Source organism: Capsicum annuum, chromosome 1 (assembly GCF_002878395.1).
Source record: "Capsicum annuum cultivar UCD-10X-F1 chromosome 1, UCD10Xv1.1, whole genome shotgun sequence".
Taxonomy (NCBI): Eukaryota; Viridiplantae; Streptophyta; class Magnoliopsida; order Solanales; family Solanaceae; genus Capsicum; species Capsicum annuum.
The window spans coordinates 196,161,624-196,182,510 of record NC_061111.1 but is presented as its reverse complement, the minus strand read 5'-3'; positions in this window follow the sequence as shown (position 1 = coordinate 196,182,510).

The window sequence follows — 20,887 nt, the reverse complement described above, 5'->3', positions numbered from 1 at the left end:
AAAAATCTATAGCAGAACATTACATAGCTTAGACGTATGACTTTCAAGTCTTGGGATGACGATACCGAAATAAAAAATGCCATGATAGTCTCAGAATAGAACAACATACAAATTTTTACTCAGATTTTCAGAATTAAAGTTTAGAAAGATGCATGTTTAGAAAAGACTAAAAATGGGCTTAAAGAGAGTTAGGTGGTTACTCGAAGAAGGCACGAGTTCAGGTAACTCATTGCCCGAAACTGTGTTTTGTCGATATGGGTTTCTTATGTCTCAAAGAGGGATTATACGGAGGCATAGTGCCTTGTGGCGTATTACAATCAAAAACTCCAACCCTTGCGGAAAACTTAGGTTGGGGGCTTGGCCCTCGAGTCAAGGGCGAATTCCATATAGCCCGTGGGATTGTAGAATTGTAAGGTGTACCACCTAGCTTAGAAGTAAGATAAAGAGTTGAGTTTTACATAAGTGTTTTGAACTCTATTGAAACTGCCCATGTATTTAAAATGTGTTATACTGACATGGTTTATGAAATTCTCTCACCTATGTTGTATAAAAATTATATTTTTGTTTTTGGATTATTTGCGTACTAGTACATTTTGTATTGACCCCCTATATTTCAGGATCTGAGGCTCAGTCCTGGGATCCTGCTAAGTAGTAGATCATTCTCAGATGTTTGAAGTTGGTGAGCTCCCTTGTTTCAGTAGGCCTTGTCTCAAGTGATGTTTCATTTGGTCTTTAGTTAATCGTCTGGCCGGGGGCCTTTTCCCAGTCTTCAAACAGATGTTGATTTCAATATGGTTAGAGATTTCACAGACTAGTGTGAAATATTTTTGATCTTTATGAACTCATTTCAGTATTGGGTAATTTGAAATAAAAGTTGACCATGATTCCGTTTTGTTATGTATTTCCATATTTCCTCTTAGTATATGAATTGTGTATATGATTACCAGTTAGAATGAGGCGCTTAGGCCTTCATAGTTTGGGATCCCCATCGCAACAAGGGCTTCGATTTGGGTCATGAAAAACTTGGTATCAGAGCATGGTTCATGGTCCAGGGTGTTTGCGAATTCATGTCGGGTAGAGTCTTGGTTATGGGTGTGTATTAGTTATGGGTGTGTAGCGCTCCACACTTATAATTAGGAAGCTACTAGGTGTCTTGGAATGTCTTTCTTTCTTTTATAATTTAGTTCGTACAACAGATTCTGAATATTCTCTAATCAATGATTTCCTATATTTCAAAAATTGATCATGCATCCTCTTAGATCCAACGAACAGAATGCCCAAGCTGAGGATGTCCGCCTTACTCATGGGATGCGAACCCATAATAGAGCTTGAACTCCAGAGTTTGTTGCCACTCTTGGAGTTTCTCCATCCCTGACTAGTCCACCTCGAGCTTCGTGGACTAGTGTTAACCGTCCTAAGCCTCCCCAGAGAGAAGTTTCGAATGCCGAGTTCTGACAATCCATTCTTATGATTGCTCAGCTATCGTCCTCTCAGACTTGTAGGTATGAAGATGTTGGTTTTGTGTCTGGATCATTTGAACTTACTTGGGTTGGCCAATTCATAAGGCTAAACCCACCCACCTTGTAATGACCCTTCAGGTCATTTTCATATTTATGTTTATCTTTACCGTTTGAGCTTTTCCATAGTTACCCCAAGTCATTTATAACTTGCTAGGACCAACGATTTGGTTACCGGGCAGTTTGTTTGATTTTTAGAGCCAATTTCCTGTTTTGAAGTCTTCGCTAGTTTCAAATGTCCTCCGAGCAAAAACTTCAGTGAAACGATCTCGGATGTGAATTACGACTGTGTCAACAAATTCTAAATATAAAATTTAATCTAGATAGACCTTTGGTTTAGGTTTCAATACACTTGAGCTCCTTTCGAACTATTGGTCAGAAAGTTAGAAAATTGAAATATGGGTGTGGGACCCATATTTGATTGAAACGACCTCAGATTAAAAATTTGACTTCTCCTTCGCGTCTGGAACATTGATTTTAGGATGGGCGACCCTTGGTTTAGGTCCCAAGGCTTCCGAACTTATTTTGTGATATTAAGCAGATTTTATAAAAATAAAACTATAGGTGTGGGCCCCATTTTTTAGCTAAACAATCTTGGATGATAGTTTTGATGATTCCAATGAATTTGAAATGTGGCTTACACTCAAATTTTACTATTGGATCATATATTTTTGATTTTGAATAGTTTTGAGGGTCAAAAATAAGCTTTAGACTTTGCTGGTGGCCCAGACAACGACTGCGACATCTCCAAAGCTGGTAGGGGTATTTAAGCACCCTATAGGCTGCGTTTTTCACTATTTTTGACTCATTTTTGAGAGCATAAAATCTAAATGGACTCAAAATTGAGTCTTGTGGGTGTCTAGGGAGCTTGGTAAACATCTTTTATCATGATTATTATCAGAATTAAGGTAAGATTTTATCACTTTATTGGTGAATTTCTTAGTTCTTGACCCAAAACCCCAATTTAGCTTAGTTCTTGATTTAACCCTAAATTTGGTTTATTTTTACCCATTAATTGAGGGTTATGATTCCTTGGTAATGTATGAGCATTGGGTTGACCTCGAAAATACGATTTTTGTATGTGGGACCTACTTAGGATTTTTGGTGTCATTTTTGAACTCGAAACACAATAGCGCAATATGTGTATCATTAGACTCGTATTGATGATTAGATTATATTTTTGATAGTGTGATGGCATCTTGGGGATTGTGAAGTGAAGACGAGCATATGGTGCTTGAAGTATGATTTTGCGGTTTAGCCTTGAGGTAGACGCCTGTCCACTTTCCTTAATAGATGATGTATGATATGTATTGTGGGTGGATATGAATGTTAGGAATGATTATGAGTAAGATGACTTAGCCTTCCTTATTGATGTGTTTGGGAAATTAGATGATGGTCTTAGACCCATAAGATAGTATTTTTATAACCTTGTGGACTCCTATTGCCTTCTCCCTAGTTTAAATTGAATTGTAGCATGGATTTGATACATTGCTAGATTATTGATATGGTTTCAGTGTTAGAAGTATGATTAGTATATTTTATCTTATTGGTATGTGTGGTATTCTTGGAATCATAATTTGGATAGAATTGACTTAAGTGCCCTTATTTCTAGTTGAAGTTTCTATCTTAGGCTTGTATGTGACTTACCTGACATCTAGAAGTTGAACTAGATATCTTAACCTAGTTTGGGGCATAGTGTACCTAATTAAGGAAATTGAGGTTTAGAAGTGGGATTGTCCGTCCCATTTAGGCCTACACTTGTGTTAGTCATTATGGAATTAGCTACAGATGTTAGACATAGTTGAGACTAGTAAACCTTAGTATAAGGTTACTTTGTGACTCGGTATATTATAATGATGTTCCTCGAATTGTGAATTATGAGTTATAGCTATGTTGTTTCTTATAGAAATAATGTGATAAAATGGGCCCATAGAGATGTTATTTCCTCTTAGACTTGATACTTGGCCCATAGAGATATTATCTCCTCTAAGACTTGATACTTGGCCCATAGAGATGCTATTTCCTCTTACACTTGATATTTGGCCCATAGAGATGTTGTTTCGTCTTAGACATGACGTTGGGTCCTTAGAGATGATTTTCCTCTCAGATGAAATATTGGGCCTATAGAGATGCTACCTCTATTTAGATTTGATAGTTGGCCTAGAGAGGTGATATTCCTCATTGTCATGATGAATGACCTTTATATATGAAATGACTTATAGTCGCGTCCTGCGTATTGATATTATGCCCTCTATATGAGAGATGATTATATGCCTATTGATATTATGCCTCATATATACGAGATGCCTCCTAGATGTGAGATAATTTGAGATCAATATGCTATGACTTAGAAATATGATTATAGAGATGAGTTTCAAATATGTATATGGGATGAAGGCCATAATGATGGTATTATGATTATTCCAGACATTATTGGATCGAGGGTCTATATATGATATCGATTAGACATCCAGGAAGTGTTTATCCTTGTTGAGGATGCAACAACAATTCATGAATATATATGTGTGTGTGCATATACACATCTCTCCAGTATGGGACGGAGAAAATATAGCATGACGCTTATGATTTTACTGATTGAATACTGATAATGGCATGCATAGTTTTGATATATTCATGATTATTATATCGATTATTGATGTGACTCTAGCTGAATGTGATCTTATGACTGTCCTTCCTAATTATGGTATAAGCTACGCGGTAACTAGTTGCCTATTAGGTGACTATAGTACTTGATGCTTAGAATTCTAAATACATTAGTTGATGAGCCTTGCTTAGTAATATGGTAGCTAATGACTAGGGTTGATACGTGGCTATGAAGTTGGGTTTATCGATGGTAGTGATATGTGGCTATTGATAACAAGTTATAATGCCGATTAGTTGTTAAGTGAGGATAATGTGGTCAACTTTGCTAGGTGTTAAGGGATGCTAGTGATAATGATGCCTAGTTATTGATGCTGACTAGCTAATAATGAGAACTAGTTAATAATGAGGATTAGTTGGTAAATAGTATTAGATATTGATTGGTGTTAGTTAATAAAAGATATTTAGTTGATAAATTATTAATAGTGAATAGTTGGTGATTATGGTTTAATGGTGAACCTTGACTAGACGTTAGGTTTTGCTAATTATTGATTAATGGTTAGTTGTTATTCCATGATTAATGATTATGTAAAGAATCGGTTAGATTGATAACTAGAGATCATGTGATGACTAGTAAACTAGAAGTACAGTAATGAGTCTTGGCTAGTTAATAATGACCAGATAAAATATAATGATAAGATAGTCATCTTTGCGATATTATGATTATGGTTGAGAGTATATTGGCTTGAGACTGTGCACCTGTTATATACCTATATTTATGCATTGATGACTAGGATGATATATTGATTTCTGACAAGGCCGGAGGATACTTTTATGATATATTAATACTCGACAAGGCCAGAGGATACTATGATTATATATTGATACTCGGCAAGCCCGGTGAATATTATTGTTATGATATTAATACCCGGTAAGGTCGGAGAATATTATTGTTATGATATTGATACCCGGCAAGGCCGAAGGATAGTGTTGTGATAATGTTGATACTCGGCAAGGTCGGAGAATACTGTTGTGATGATATTGATACCCGATAAGGCTGGAGTTACTATTGATGATGTGTTGATACCCGACAAGGCCGGAGGTACTATTGTTGATGTGTTGATACCCGACAAGGATGGAGGTTGATTACGATGATAATGGTCCTAATGAGGACAATTATGATGAGTTGCAATATTGATTGTGTACTTTGCATTCATTCCTGCATATGCATCGCCTATCACCAGTATGTACCTATATGGGACGTTTGCATATATATGGGTTAAAAATATGCCTTGTGTTGTTGTATATTAATTGACCCTTCTGAGTTTAGGGCGGTGGGAGTACACATAGGCTCGACTAGGTATTTGGTTATCCGGAGTAACCGATTATTTATGATGTTATTGATATTGTTATAATCATTGTTATGATCATTATTATGGCTAGCCTATGACAGATTGATCATTGATCCGGTATTGGGATTGAGGTATGTCTTCGGCCTTTGCTATCTTATGATTGCATTACTATGCACGATTATTCTATGTCTAGCCATATGGATTAGAAATCCTGAGTATGTTAGTATTGAATCCTGATAGTATTATAATGAGGTCTTAAAATGAGAATATGATGATCTAGGTTATGTTTGAGATGACCTCTTATTTATATATATATATATTATATATATATATATATCTAGCTATTTGAAGTCATGGTACTATCGGATATCCCTTCCTTCATTGTTCATAATATATAGTCATTCTTTCGCCTTGTATATTACAATATATCTTTCTTTTGCTCTTTATTTGTATATTGACCTGGGATATACTGTATAGCATTGGCATATATTGAATGTAGCTGGAATAGGATAGTTTACCTTGATACTTCCTTAGTCTTATTATGTTAGACTTTTGGACATGAAAAGGATACTTGTCCCTTGTTATTCTCATTGACTTATTACATGATTTATGGACTCTTGGTTGTAGTTTCCATTCTGTTTATATGCTGTATATATCTACTTTATCTTTGGAGCTTAGTTGGTAGTTTTCTACTGAGTACCATTCGTTTGGTACTCATACTACATCTCTGCAGCCTGCAGATCATAGTATGGGTTATCACCATTGATGTGTGCATCATGCGGAGTAACCATAATTCAGAGACTTAAAGCGAGCTCCTGATGTTTGGAGTATTACTCATTTCTCTCCTATGTATTAGACTAGCCTCTAAATTGTATCCAGAGGTAAGTTGAATCAGTGTATTTATCCTAGATATATCACTTTTGTACTCTTATTATGTTTAGAAGTTCTTGTACTAATACCACCAGATTTTGGGATTCATCTATGTATTCATCTTTATTTCATATATTCCGCATTCTTATCCTTATGTTATTGAGTAGTCTGTTACTAGCCGTTCCAGACTACAAGTTGGCTTGCCTACTGGTGGGTTATGGTAGGCGTCATCATGACCTGAAAAGTTGGGTCGTGATAAATTGGTATTAGAGCTAGGTTTCAATGGTATATCAGTACAAGAGTTAAGTGTTTAGTAGAGTCCTGCAGATCGGTGCGGAGACATCTGTAACCTATCTTTTGGAGGCTACAGTGATATTTTAGGAAATTCACTTCTTAACTTCTCATTGTGTGCTCACATTCCTATGAACCTCAAACATATTCTTTGACCTTATTCTATCCCTGAAGGACGATGCAACATTGTCAACAGATGCGAAAGAAACTTTAATACATATTTCTAGTGTTTCAGCGCAACATCGAACTAGAGATTCAGAGATAGATGTCAAAGATCTTTAGCACCAGCCATAGGATTTAGGACTAATTTAGGATCCAGTTGAGCTCGTGACTACTTCAGTTTTTGAGGTTCAGCATTGGGAATCGGAGTCATATTGTAAATTCCTCCCAGTCATGTATGACATTCGATTCATCGAGAAGTTCTTAGACCAAAGTTGGGTCTATTTATGTTCATTAGGGTTTCTTACCATTTTTGAGTATGAGATTGGATTTCTAGAGTGGGCCAGACTTATTTATATGCTATATCTTTCTGAGTCGGACATTGGTGTATAGATGCATTAGAGGATTAGTATTGTCACTCCATTTAGCATCGGTGCACTTGATAGCAGCTGAGTCTTTCTTCCCTCAGGTTGTCAATTATGAGAGGACCATAGAGAGCACATGTATTGAGGCTTTCGGAAGTGGAGGCAAGAGGCCATGCTATTAGTGTAGTGCTATTGGTATTGTATTCGGGTGTGAGGATCCTTCCGATAGATTTCAGTCACGCAGTTAGTATTTTGGACTATGTGATAGTTGATCAGACAGAGTTAACATATATTCCTCATCATCCTAGAGTTCTTGAGATAGGCTATGGTTGTGGAAGAATGGACGTAATTCTAGAGATTTGTCCTAGCGCTAGTTGTTCTGCCATTTAGGATCAGTTTGTGTTCTCTCCATATTCATGCTTCAGGAGTTGCTACGACTGTAGAGAGACTGACTACTAGTCTAGGGAGTGTCCCTGACATGAGATTCTAGTCATTCAGCTTATTCAGATCAACCCCGTGATGTTGTGGAATCTTCAGTAGAGATAGTGTGCGTGGTGCCTCAGTCAGTTGGTTCGAGTTGGACCCATTTAGATTCATATTCCCTGTGCTAGTCAGGCAGGTGATTGCAGATGTCACCATGATTGGTGTGCTTTTTTTTCCGTATTTATCTTTTATTATGTGTATTATTTTTTCATACCTATTGATGATTATATTCCTTGATGAGTTCATATTGATTATTATGTGCCTTGTTATTGAATTCATGATTATATGACTACTCTCGTGGTTTATTTCTTTTAGTTGTGGATAAAGTAGATCTGTACTAAAATTTCTCATTATGAGTATAGCATTTGGGTTCGAGTCCTATTTATCTTGGCACATTAGCCCTATTGTGGTCTTTGAGTAGTACATGATATTGATGTTTATTTTGGCATCGCCTATTTGGTATATTGATATTGATATTAATATTGTTGTTGCTATTGCTACTGTTGTGTGAGATTATTGATATTATTGCTTGCAGTAATTGATCCTTGCTGGGTAGCTGTTTAGACTCATGTTATCTAGTTAGAATTTCATTTTGTGATCTTATTTGGTGGTTTGAGCAGATATAACTTGATTTGATGATTTTTTTTCCATAGCACGGTAAGGTTGATTTTTTCCCTCTTGTTAGCTGCGCTAGACTGATTTCGGAGTATATTGTGGTATAAAAGAAAAGTTGACCTTCCATGGTTCTGTGTGGTATTTAAGTTGGCAATTTAGTTATATTACTTGTTATTGTGTTTGAGATTCTTAGATTTGCTTCCTGGATTGTGAAGGCTTTTGTTTTGGCTATCCCTTCCAATATAACCCATTTGTGAGATTAATTAGTTTGAGGTCCATTCTTTGGTTGTGACTATTTCATCGCCCGATAGTGGCTTCGACATCGATATTGAGGTGTCGTGGATTCATCTCTTAGATTTGATGGGTTCGTTTCTTTATGATAGTTTGCCCTTATTATTAGTGTAGGGATTAGATACTCCCTTCTTGTTGTGATACGGTTTTGTCTTAAGTGGAGTTGGAAAGTTTGAGGCAGGTGAGCTTTATTGTGATAGCTTCTTAAGTTGGCAAATTGGAAATTCGTTATCTTGAATTGTTGATTTTCTGGTGGTGGTCTTAACTTTGACCTTGATTTTGGGATTGGTATATTTTTTGTTCCTTTGATGATATGATTCTTGGGTGGATTCAGGAAATCCCCATTCTAGAGTTTGTTCGGCCTAATGAGGCCTGGTGGAGTGTTTCTTCTTGATAATATGTGCCTATGACTACTTTTTATTGAGATAGAGTATTGAACTATTTAGTTCCAGCTTAAGTTACATTTCTCCAAGTTGCTAGAATTTGTTTCCCTTGCTGGTATGGTTTGCTGTCTTGGGGAGTTCTTTTTTAGTATGTTTTGATAGCTCATGCCCTCCAACAGATATGGGTGCGTTATTTGCATTTTCAGTCGATGATTTCCCCTTTTACATGATTTCTATATTGTGGCTTGGTATGATTTATCTCGGATAGGTTAGATTTGGATATTAAAGTCAATTTAAATGGTTGGTAATGATATAGGTTTATTGGTTCAGTTTTGACCTGACGCTTTGGAATGGCGATTTGGAAATATGATAAATTTGGATCATTAGTGCATATCCATTCTTAGTTTTTGTTTAGATATTTGAGATCGATCGATTCAGCCCTGGTATTGATATTTCAGCTTGGTGTTGTAGAGCTTGTGTGCAGCTTTTGTTTTAGACTTATCCTTGTTCAAATTTCATTTATAGGCTGGTTGAGCCTACTCTATGGTTGTCTATTCGGTCTTCTTAACGTCGGTTGTATTATAGTTGATAAGTGTTCAGATGATAGCCCATGGGCCCCATATTGGTTATTTCAGTTTTGACCTTGAGTTTCAGTTTTCTTTAAGAATTTTGTATGATTTACTCGGTGGGAGTAATATACTTGATTTGGATTTAGTATTATTATCGATTGATGGGACATCCTGGAGTGAAATATTTAGTCTTGGACTTTTGGATTTTAGTTTGATTTTCATTCTAACTGATTGTAGTATTGACATAGATTACATTCCTTGATTATCTCCATTTGAGTGCCAGATAGCATCTTATGAGTTTATTCTCATGTTTCTCGTATGGACTTTCAGCGGATCAATTTAAGTTCTCTGAGTTCTCTATGATGCAACTTGTGGACAAGACTCACGTGATTTTCCTCCTAGCTTGGAGTAGGTAGCATGTGTAAAATGGTAAAGGAAGGTTATTTTTGGGATTTGGAGTCAGTTTTATGACTCATGTCTTGGTTTTATTTTGTCTTGGATGAGACTTTGTTGATTTATGGGGGTATAGAGATGGTATCAGGGTGTTGTGATTCAGATGTGCGTGCATCAGCCTTCTTGGTTCAGTTTGAGGCCAGTTAGCGATTAGGTTGAGTTTTGGCTATTTTGGAAGTAGAATGAGAGTGCTTGTTGAAAAAGGGATACTTGTGGCAAAATCCCTTAAAAGTGTCTTCTCCCTACGGAGGTTATCTGGGAAGTCATGGTTGGATCATGTGGGCCCAGTACTTCATCTTGTCGAGCTTTTGAAATTCTTTTATCCGTTGACTTTCGAGGATGAAAGTCTTTTTAGTAGTGGATATTGTAATGACCCTTCAGCTCATTTTTCATATTTATGCTTATCTTGACCGTTTGAGCTTCTCCATAGCTGCCCCAAGTTATTTATGACTTGCTGGGACCGGACGGTTCGATTACTGGCAGTTTGTTTTTTAGAGACAATTCTTTGTTTTGAAGTCTTCGCTAGTACCAAATATCCACCGAGCGAAAACTTTAGTGAAACGATCTCGGATGCGAATTTTGACTGTGCTAGCAGATTTTAAATATTAAATTTAATTTAGATAGACCTTTGGTTTGGGTTCCAATGCACTCGAGCTCTTTTCAACCTATTGGTCAGAAAGTTGGAAAATCAAAATATGGGTGTGGGACCCACATTTGATCGAAACGACCTCAGATTAAAAATACGACTTCTTCATCGTGTATGAAACATCGATTTTAGGATTGGGACCCTTGTTTTAGGTCCCAAGGCTTCTGAAATTATTTTGGGCTATTGAGCGGATTTTATGAAAAATGAAACTATAGGTTTGGGCCTCACTTTTTGCCTAAACGATCTCAGAAGAAAATTTTGATGATTCCAATGAATTTGAAATATGGTTTACACTCAAATTTTACTATTGGATCATCTATTTTGGATTCCGAATGAGTTCCAAGGGTCAAAAATAAGTTTTTGACTTTGCTGGTGGCCCAGACAGCGACTGCGGCATCTCCAAAGCTGGTAGGGGCATTTAAGCACCCTATAGGCCGTGTTTTTCACCATTTTGACTTATTTTTTAGAGCCTAAAACCTAAATGGGTATGATAACTCAAAATTAAGTCTTGTGGGTGTCTAGGGAGCTTGGTAAACATCTTTTATCATGATTATCATCCGGATTAAGGTAAGATTTTATCACTTTATTGGTGAATTTCTTAGTTCTTGACCCAAAACCTCAATTTAGCTTAGGACTTGTTTTAGTCCTAAATTTGATTTGTTTTCACCCATTAATTGAGGATTATGATTCCTTGGTGATGTATGAGCATTGGGTTGACCTCGAAAATGCGATTTTCGTACGTGGGACCCACTTAAGGTTTTTGGTGTCATTTTTGGACTCGAAGCACAATAGTGCAATATGGGTATCGTTAGACTCGTATTGATGAGTAGATTATATTTTTGATAGTGTGATGGCAATTGGGGATTGTGAAGTGAAGACTTCCATGTGGTGCTTGAAGTGTGATTTTGTGGTTTAGCCTTGAGGTAGGCTCCTGTCCACTTTCCTTCATAGATGATGTATGATATGTATTGCGTGTGGATATGAATGTTAGGATTGATTATGAGTAAGATAGCTTATCCTTTATTATTGATGTTTTGGGAAATTAGATAGTGGTCTTGGACCTGTAAGATAGTATGTTTATAACCTTGTAGACTCCTATTGCCTTCTCCCTAGTTTATATTGAATTGTAGCATGGATTTGATACATTGCTAGATTATGGATGTGGTTTTATTATTGGAAGTATGATTTGTATATTTGATCTTATTGGTCCAGTGTGGTATTTTTGGAATCGTAATTTGGATAGAATTGACTTAAGTGCCCTTATTTCTAGTTGAAGTTCCTATCTTAGGTTTGTATGTGGATTACCTGACATCTAGAAGTTGAACTAGATATCTTAGCCTAATTTGGGGCATAGTGTACCTAATTAAGGAAATTGAGGTTTAGAAGTGGGATTGTCCGGCCCACTTAGGCCTAGACTTGTGTTAGTCATTGTGGAATTAGCTACAGATGTTAGACATAGTTGAGACTAGTAAACCTTAGTATAGGGTTACTTTGTGACTCGGTATATTGTAATGATGTTCCTCGGATTGTGACTTATGAGTTATAGCTATGTTGTTTCTTATAGAAATGATGTGATAAAATGGGCGTATAGTGATGTTATTTCCTCTTAGACTTGATACTTGGCCCATAAAGATGTTATCTCCTCTAAGACTTGATACTTGGCCCATAGAGATGCCATTTCCTCTTAGGCTTGATATTTGGCCCATAGAGATGTTGTTTCCTCTTAGACATGATATTGGGTCCTTAGAGATGATTTTTCTCTTAGATGCAATGTTGGGCCTATAGAGATGCTACCTCTGTTTAGATATGATAGTTAGCCTAGAGAGGTGATATTCCTCAGCGTCATGATGAATGACTTTTATATAGGAAATGACTTATAGTAGCGTCATGCTTATTGATATTATGCCCCCTATGTGAGAGATGATTATATGCTTATTGATATTATACCTCATTTATGTGAGATTCCTCCTAGATGTAAGATAATTAGAGAGATATGCTATGACATAGAAATATGATTATAGAGATGAGTTCCAGATATGTATATTGGCCGAAGGCCGTGATAATGATATTGTGTTTATTCCGAATATATTATTGGGACGAGGGTCTATAGATGATATTGATTGGATATTTGTAAAGTGTTTATCCTTGTTTAGGATGCGGCTACAGTTCATGAATATATATATGTGTGTGTGCGTATACATATCTCTCCGGTATAAGATGGAGAAAGGTTTGGTATGACGCTTATGATTTCACTGATTGAATACTGGTGATGGCATGCATAGATTTGATACATTCATGATTATTATATCGGTTATTAATGTGATTTTAGCTGAATGCGATCTTATGACTGTCCTTCCTAATTATGGTATAAGCTACGTGGTAACTAGTTGTCTATTACGTGACTATAGTTCTTGATGCTTAGAATTCTAAATACATTAGTCAATGAGCCTTTCTTAGTAATATGGTAGCTAATGACTAGAGTTGATACATGGCTATAAAGTTGGGTTTATCGATGGTAGTGATATATGGTTATTGATAACAAGTTATAATGCCGATTAGTTATTACGTGAGGATAATGTGGTCAACATTGCTAGGTGTTAAGGGATGCTAGTGATAATGTTGCCTAGTTAATAATGCTGACTAACTAATAACGAGGAATAGTTAATAATAAGGATTAGTTGGTAAACAATATTAGATATTGATTGGTGTTAGTTAATAAAAGATGTTTAGTTGATAAATGATGAATAGTGAATAGATGGCAATTATGGTTTAATGGTGAACCTTGACTAGACGTTATGTTTGGCTAATTATTGATTAATGGTTAGTTGTTATTCCATGCTTAATGATTATGTGAAGAATCGGTTAGATTGATAACTAGAGATCATGTGATAACTAGTAAACTAGCGGTATAATAATGAGTCTTGTCTAGTTAAGAATGAGCAGATAGAATATAATGATAAGATAGTTATCTTTGAGATATTATGATTATGGTTAAGAGATATTGGTTTGAGTCTGCGCACCTATTATATACCTATATTTATGCATTGATGACTAGAATGATATATTGATGTCCGGCAAGGATGGAGGATACTTTTATGATATATTAATACCCAGCAAGGTCGGAGGATACTATGATGATATATTGATACCCGTCAAGGCCGGGGAATACTATTGCTATGATATTGATACCTGGAAAGGTCGGAGGATACTGTTGTGATGAGATTGATAGCGACAAGGTCGGGGGATACTATTGTGATGATATTGATACCCGGTAAGGATGGAGGTACGATTGATGATGTGTTGATACCCGGCAAGGCTGGAGGTACTATTGTTGATGTGTTGATACCCGACAAGGCCTGAGGTTGATTATGATGATGATGGTCCTAATGAGGATAATTATGATAAGTTACAATATTGATTGTGCACTTTGCATTCATTCCTATATGTGCATTGCCTATCACCAGTATGCACCTATATTTATTAGCCAGTATGGGAAGGTTGCTTATATATGGGTGAAGAATATGCCTTGTGTTGTTGTATGCTGATTGAACCTTCCAAGTTTGGGGCAGTGGGAGTACGCATAGGCTCGGCTAAGTATTTGGTTATCTGGAGTAACCGATTATTTATGATGTTATTGATATTGTTATGATTATTATTATGGCTATCCTATGATAGATTAGTCATTGATCCGGTATTGGGATTGAGGTATGTCTTCGGCCTTTGCTATCTTATGATTGAATTACTATGCACTATTATTCTATGTCTAACCATATGGATTAGAAATCCTGAGTATGTTACTATTGATTCCTGATAGTATTATAATGCGGTCTTAAAATGAGAACATGATGATCTAGGTTATGTTTGAGATGACCCCCAGTTTACATGTATTATATATATATCTAGCTATATGAAGCCATGGTACTATCGGATATCCCTTCCTTCATTGTTCATAATATGTAGTCATTCCTTCGCCTTGTATATTACAATATATCTTTCTTTCGCTCTTTATTTGTATATTGACTTGGGAAATACTGTATAGCATTGGCATATATTGAATGTAGCTGGAATAGGATAGTTCACCTTCATACTTCCTTAGTCTTATTATGTTAGACTCTTGGAAATGAAAAAGATAGTTATCCCTTGTTATTCTCATTGACTTATTACATGATTTATGGACTCTTGGTCGTAGTTTCCATTTTGTTTATATGCTGTACATATTTACTTTATCTTTGGAGCTCAATTGGCAGTTGCCTACTGAGTACCGTTCGTTTGGTACTCATACTACACCTCTGCAGCCTGCAGATTAGAGTACGGGTTATCACCGTTAATGTGTGCATCGTGTGGAGTAGCCCTGATTCAGAGACTTAGAGTGAGATCCTGACATTTAGAGTATTACTTATTTCTCTCCAATGTATTAGACTAGCCTCTAAGTTGTATCCAGAGGTAAGTTGAATCAGTGTATTTCTCTTTGATATATCACTTTTGTACTCTTATTATGTTTAGAAGTTCTTGTACTGATACCACCAGGTTTTGGGATTCGTCTATGTATTTGATCTTTATTTCATATATTCCGTATTCTTTTCCTTATGTTATTGAGTAGTCTGTTACTAGTCATTCCAGACTACAAGTTGGCTTGCCTACTGGTGGGTTATGGTAGGCGCCATCATGAACTAAAAAGTTGGGTCATGACACACCTTTACTGGCGCAAATGTTGAGGAGGAACCTTAAGGGTTCATTGATAAAATGAAAACTTTTAGAGTTATGCATGCTAATGAAGTTGAAGGGGTTGAGTTGACAGCTTATCAGTTGAAGGATGTAACTAACCAGTGGTATAATGAGTGGGAGGATTTGAAGGATGGTGATGATAAACCTTCTATCTGGGGTGAGTTTGTAGAAGATGTTTTGGACCATTTCTTTCTCCAGGAGCTGAGAGAGGCAACGGCTGAAGAATTTATGAATCTGAAACAAGGCAAGATGAGGGTTAAGGAGTATGCATTAAAGTTCACTCAACTGTCTCGTTATGCTCCAGAGTTAGTGGGAAACATGAGGGCTCGCATGAGGAAGTTTGCAAATTCTCTCAGATGATTTGGTTCTAGAATGCAAGGGGTATATGTTGAATAGAGACATAGATTTTTCTAGATTATTGGTTCATATGTAGCAGGTAGAAGAGGAAAGAGGCTGGATGGGGTAGAGGAGAGAGAAAGGTAGAAAAAAAGAGCTAGGTTTGCAGATTAGAATACCAATCAACATCAAGGTGGAAATTAGGGTAACCAATGGTTGAAGAAGAAATCTTGGAACAATGCTCAACCATCAGCTAGTGCCACAACGCCCAGACCTTCTGTCGATCAGCGGTTTTAGAATTCTCAGTCTAGCCATAGATCGAGTTTGTAGGGTACTTAGTCTTAAGGTAGTGTAGCTTAATCATATCGTTCATTTCCATGAGTGAGACTTACAGTAAACATCACCCAGATAAGTGTCAATTTGGTAGGTTGGTGTGTTATACTTGTGGCCAGTCAGGCCATTTTCAGAGAGACTGTCCTTCTGCAAGAGAAAACCCGAGTGATGCTAGGTCTCAGACGAATTCCACAGCTCCACCACCACCTAAGGGTACTTCTTCAACTGCTGGAAGTGGTGGCAATAGGTTGTATGCCTTATCAAACCACCAGGATGCAGAAATTTACTAGATATTTGCATGGGTATGTTATAGATTTTTTCCTGTTATGTATATGCGTTGCTTGATCCAGGGTCTACCTTGTCTTATGTGACCCCTTATGTGGCAGTTATTTTGGGTTTTGAACCCAAAAATATTCTAAAACCCTTTTCTATTTCCACTCCTGCTAGTGATTTTACTGTGGCTAGGAGAGTTTATATAAATTGTGTGATATCTATTTTTCATCGTGATATTTTGGCGGACCTTGGAGAACTGGATATGATTGATTTTGATGCTAAACTGGGAATATACTGGCTTCATTTATATTATGCTATGTTAGACTATAGAACAAAAAATGTTACCTTCAATTTTTCAAATAAGTCAGTGATAGAGTGGGAGGGATATTCTTTTACTCCTAAAGGGAAATTCATATCTTATCTTACAGCTCGTAAGCTTATATCGAAGGTTTGTCTGTACCATCTTATCTGAGTCAAAGACTCCAGTACTAAAAGTCCTTCTCTCTAGTTTGTTCTTGTAGTTAAAGAATTCTTAAAAGTCTTCCCTGATGACCTCCCCAGGATACCACCTGATAGGGAGGTAGATTTTGGCATTGACCTGTTGCCGGACACCCGACCTATTTCTATTCCTTCGTACAGAATGGCTCCCGCAGAATTGAAAGAACAGTTAAGAGACCTTCTTGATAAAGGCTTTATTCGTCCTACTGTCTCTCCCTGGGGTACTCCTGTACTCTTTATGTGTAAGAAGGACGACTCCCTTCATATGTGTATAGATCATCGCCAGCTGAACAAAGTTACAGTCAAGAATAAATACCCTCTTCCTAGGATCGATGATTTTTTTTATCAACTTCAGGGTGCAAAATATTTTTCTAAAATAGACCTTCGTTCGGGGTACCATCGGCCGAAGTTTAGGGAGGGTGATATTCCTAAAATAGCTTTACGAACCCAATATGGCTTCTATGAATTCCTAGTTATGTCCTTCAGACTAACTAATTCCCCCGCGGCTTTTATGGACCCAATGAATAGGGTGTTTCATCAGTTTCTAGATCTGTTCATTATAGTCTTCATTGACGACATACTGGTTTATTCTAAAAATAAGGAGGATCAGGCAAATTACCTCTGAATCATCCTTTAGACCCTTAGAGATCATGAGTTGTATGCCAAGTTTTCTAAGTGTGAAGCATAGTGAGATTTCTTTCTTAGGGCATATTATTTCTAGTGAAGGAATTAAGGTTGACCCCCAAAGGATTGAGGCAGTGAGAAAATGATCCAGACCCATGACTCCAACTGATATCTGAAGCTTCTTGGGTTTGGCAGGGTGTTACAAAGGGTATGTAGAAATTTTTTCCTCCATAACTGCTCCGCTTACTAAATTGATACAAAAAAAGATGAAATTCTAGTGGTCTGACTCTTGTGAGAATAGTTTTGAGAAACTGAAAGAAAAGTTGACTACTGAACCAGTTTTGACCCTTCTCGAGGGTACAGAGGGTTTTGTTGTGTATTGTGATGCATCCCGGGTGGGACTTGGGTGTGTATTTATGCAGCATGGTAAGGTGGTGTCCTACACATCTAGACAACTGAAGGTGCATGAAAAGAATTATCCCACCCATGACTTAGAGTTAGTTGTTGTGGTAGTTGTACTAAAAAACTAGCTTCATTATCTTTATGGGGTGCATGTTGATATTTTTGCTGATCACAAAAGCTTGTAGTATGTGTTCACGTAGAAAGAACTAAATCTCAGGCAATGGTTATGGTTGGAGTTATTGAAGGATTATGATATGAGTTTGCACTATCATCTAGGCAAGACCAATGTGGTGGCTGACGCCCTTAGCATGTTATCCTTGGGTAGTCTTTCTCATCTGGAAGAAGTGAAAAGAAATATGGTGAAGAATATTCATCGGCTTGCTAATTTGGGAGTTCGTCTCTTATATTCCAAGGATGGAGGGATGTTCGTACAAGAGGTAGCAAAATTTCTCTGTGTTCAAAAGTGAAGCAAAAGTAGACCAGGGACCCCATTTTGATGCAGATTAAGGAAGATGTTGGTCAACAAAAGGTAATGCCTTTTGAAATTGGAGGTGATGGGATTTTGAGGTATCAAGGTAGGCTATGTGTGCTGAATGTGGATGGGTTGCGAGAAAGAATTCTTGATGAAGCCCACACTTCCAGGTATGTTGTTCACTCCGTCTCAACTAAAATGTATCATGATTTTAAGGCGATTTACTAGTGGAATAATATGAGTCAAGATGTTGCTAACTTTGTGGCTAAGTTTTGAATTGTCAACAAGTTAAGGTTGAACATTTGAGGCCAGGTGGGACTTCCCAAGAGATAGCCCTACCTATGTGAAAGTGGGAGATGATCAACATGAACTTTATTGCGGGGCTTCCGAAGTCCCGAAACCAATATGACTCCATTTAGGTGATTGTAGACCAAATGACCAAGTCTGCTCATTTTTTTCTAGTATAGACGAATTATTCGGGGGATGACTATGCTAAGATGTACATTCAGGAGATATTCCATTTGCATGGTGCTCCTGTATCTATTATATCCGACCGAGGTATGCAATTCTCTTCGCAGTTTTGGCGGTCTTTTCAAAAGGGTTTTAGGCACCCAAGTGAACCTGAGTACCGATTTCCACCCTTAGACAGATGGGAAGGCCGAACGCACCATTCAAACCTTAGAAGATATGTTGAGGGCCTGCGTGATAGACTTCAATGGTAGTTGGGTGGACTATTTTTTGTTGATAGAATTCACCTATAATAATAGTTATCATTCCAGTATTCAGATGGCTCCTTTTGAAGCATTTTATGGGAGGAGATGTAAGTCTCCGATTGGGTGCTATGAAGTGGGTAAAACTCGGTTGTTTGGGCCTGACCTTGTTCATCAAGCGACGGAGAAAGTGAAAGTCATTAGAGAGCGACTTAAGACCGCTCAGAGTCGCCAGAAGTACTACGTCGATGTTAGAAGAAGGGAGTTAGAATTTGAGGTCGACGATTGGGTTTTTCTAAAATTCTCCCCTATGATGGGAGTCATGTGATTCGGAAAAAAAGGGAAGCTTAGTCCTCATTATATAAGACCATACCAGATTATGAGAAGAGTTGGTGGGGTTGCTTATGAGTTAGATTTGCCCGTGAGTCTGGCTTCTGTTCATTCAGTATTCCATGTATCAATGCTGAAAAAGTATATTGGAGATCATTCTCTTGTGTTGCATATAGAGGAGATCAATGTGAAAGATTCATTGTCATATGAAGAGGAACCCATCACTATTTTGGATCGCAAAGTTCGAAAGCTGAGATATAAAGAGATAGTTTTGATTAAAGTGCTGTGGAAGAATCAAAAAGCCGAGGAAGCTACTCGGGAGTCGGAGGATGACATGCGTGCAAGGTATCCGGCTCTCTTTGAAATCATGGATGATGATGATATTGAAGGTACGAATCATATACTAATCTCTCTCTATCTTTTCCTTAGTGTGTTTGAGATCGTGTTTGTCCGTGTCTCGGGTCATCATTCAGGGACGAATGATCCCAAGGGGGGATAATGTAATACCCCATAGCATTCTCGACTTGATACCGCCCTTAGTAGCATGCATAGAGGACTTACAAACTGAAAATTTTCTAAGTGTTAATAAGACTTAGTCGTATTTTGAGCTCTTAAACTTCAACAATTTTTAAATCGATCTTCCCGACCCCGATATGTAGATTTTTAGATTGATTCATGTTTAGGGGTGTAAGGGAGATATCTCGGGGAAGTTTCAAATTTTTTGGACGAGGTTCGGGATGTGTTTGGATTTCAAAAATAGAATGTCGCCGCAATTGCACCGCGTCGCAATGACTATAGCAATGAGATATCCATCGCGACGCAGTGGTCCTTCTAAGCGAGATATATCTGCAATTTTTAATTTTGAAGAGCAGTTTCGTCTTTTCCCTATAGCCCCAAGTCATGATAATAGAAGATTAAAACGTCTATAGGGCATTATATGCTCAAAATTAATCATTTTTTCTCATAAACAAAACCCTAACCCTCCCTCAAGGATTAAAAGTTCAACCTTTAAGTCTAAGATTTCCAAGAAATGAGTCAAGATTCGGGTTCCATTCTTCGAACTAAGTAATCTAAGGTACGTGGGGCTATCCTAAACTTCTTGGGCATATTAAAATCGTTTTTAGCATGTTTTAAAACTATGAAATCATGTATTTATGAAGGGATTTAAGAACACTTTAGTGTATATGCTTTATAAACCCATGTAGATGACATAACGTTTTGGTCCTTAGGCCTTATCATGGAATTGAATTATGTTGTCTTGCATGTAAGTATTTTTAGTTTGCAAAGTTGAATTGCGAGCATGAATAATTTAATTCCCCTCTCTCGTTATGATATCCTATTATTTCACATGTTGTGGATTATGTAATGGCATTTTTATAAACATGAGATAAAGGTTTTTAGATTGTTTTCGAAGTTGATACTTGTTATAAATTAAAGAGAGGGTGTGTCCTTGTTTATAAATATTGGATGAGTTAATCAAAAGAATTGCATGAATTGCTTTGAGAAATTGACCATCACGGTTGAATTATTAAAAAGGAAGAATCTTTGCATAAGTTTGTACATGTTTTGAAATAAGGACTCCCTTGCAT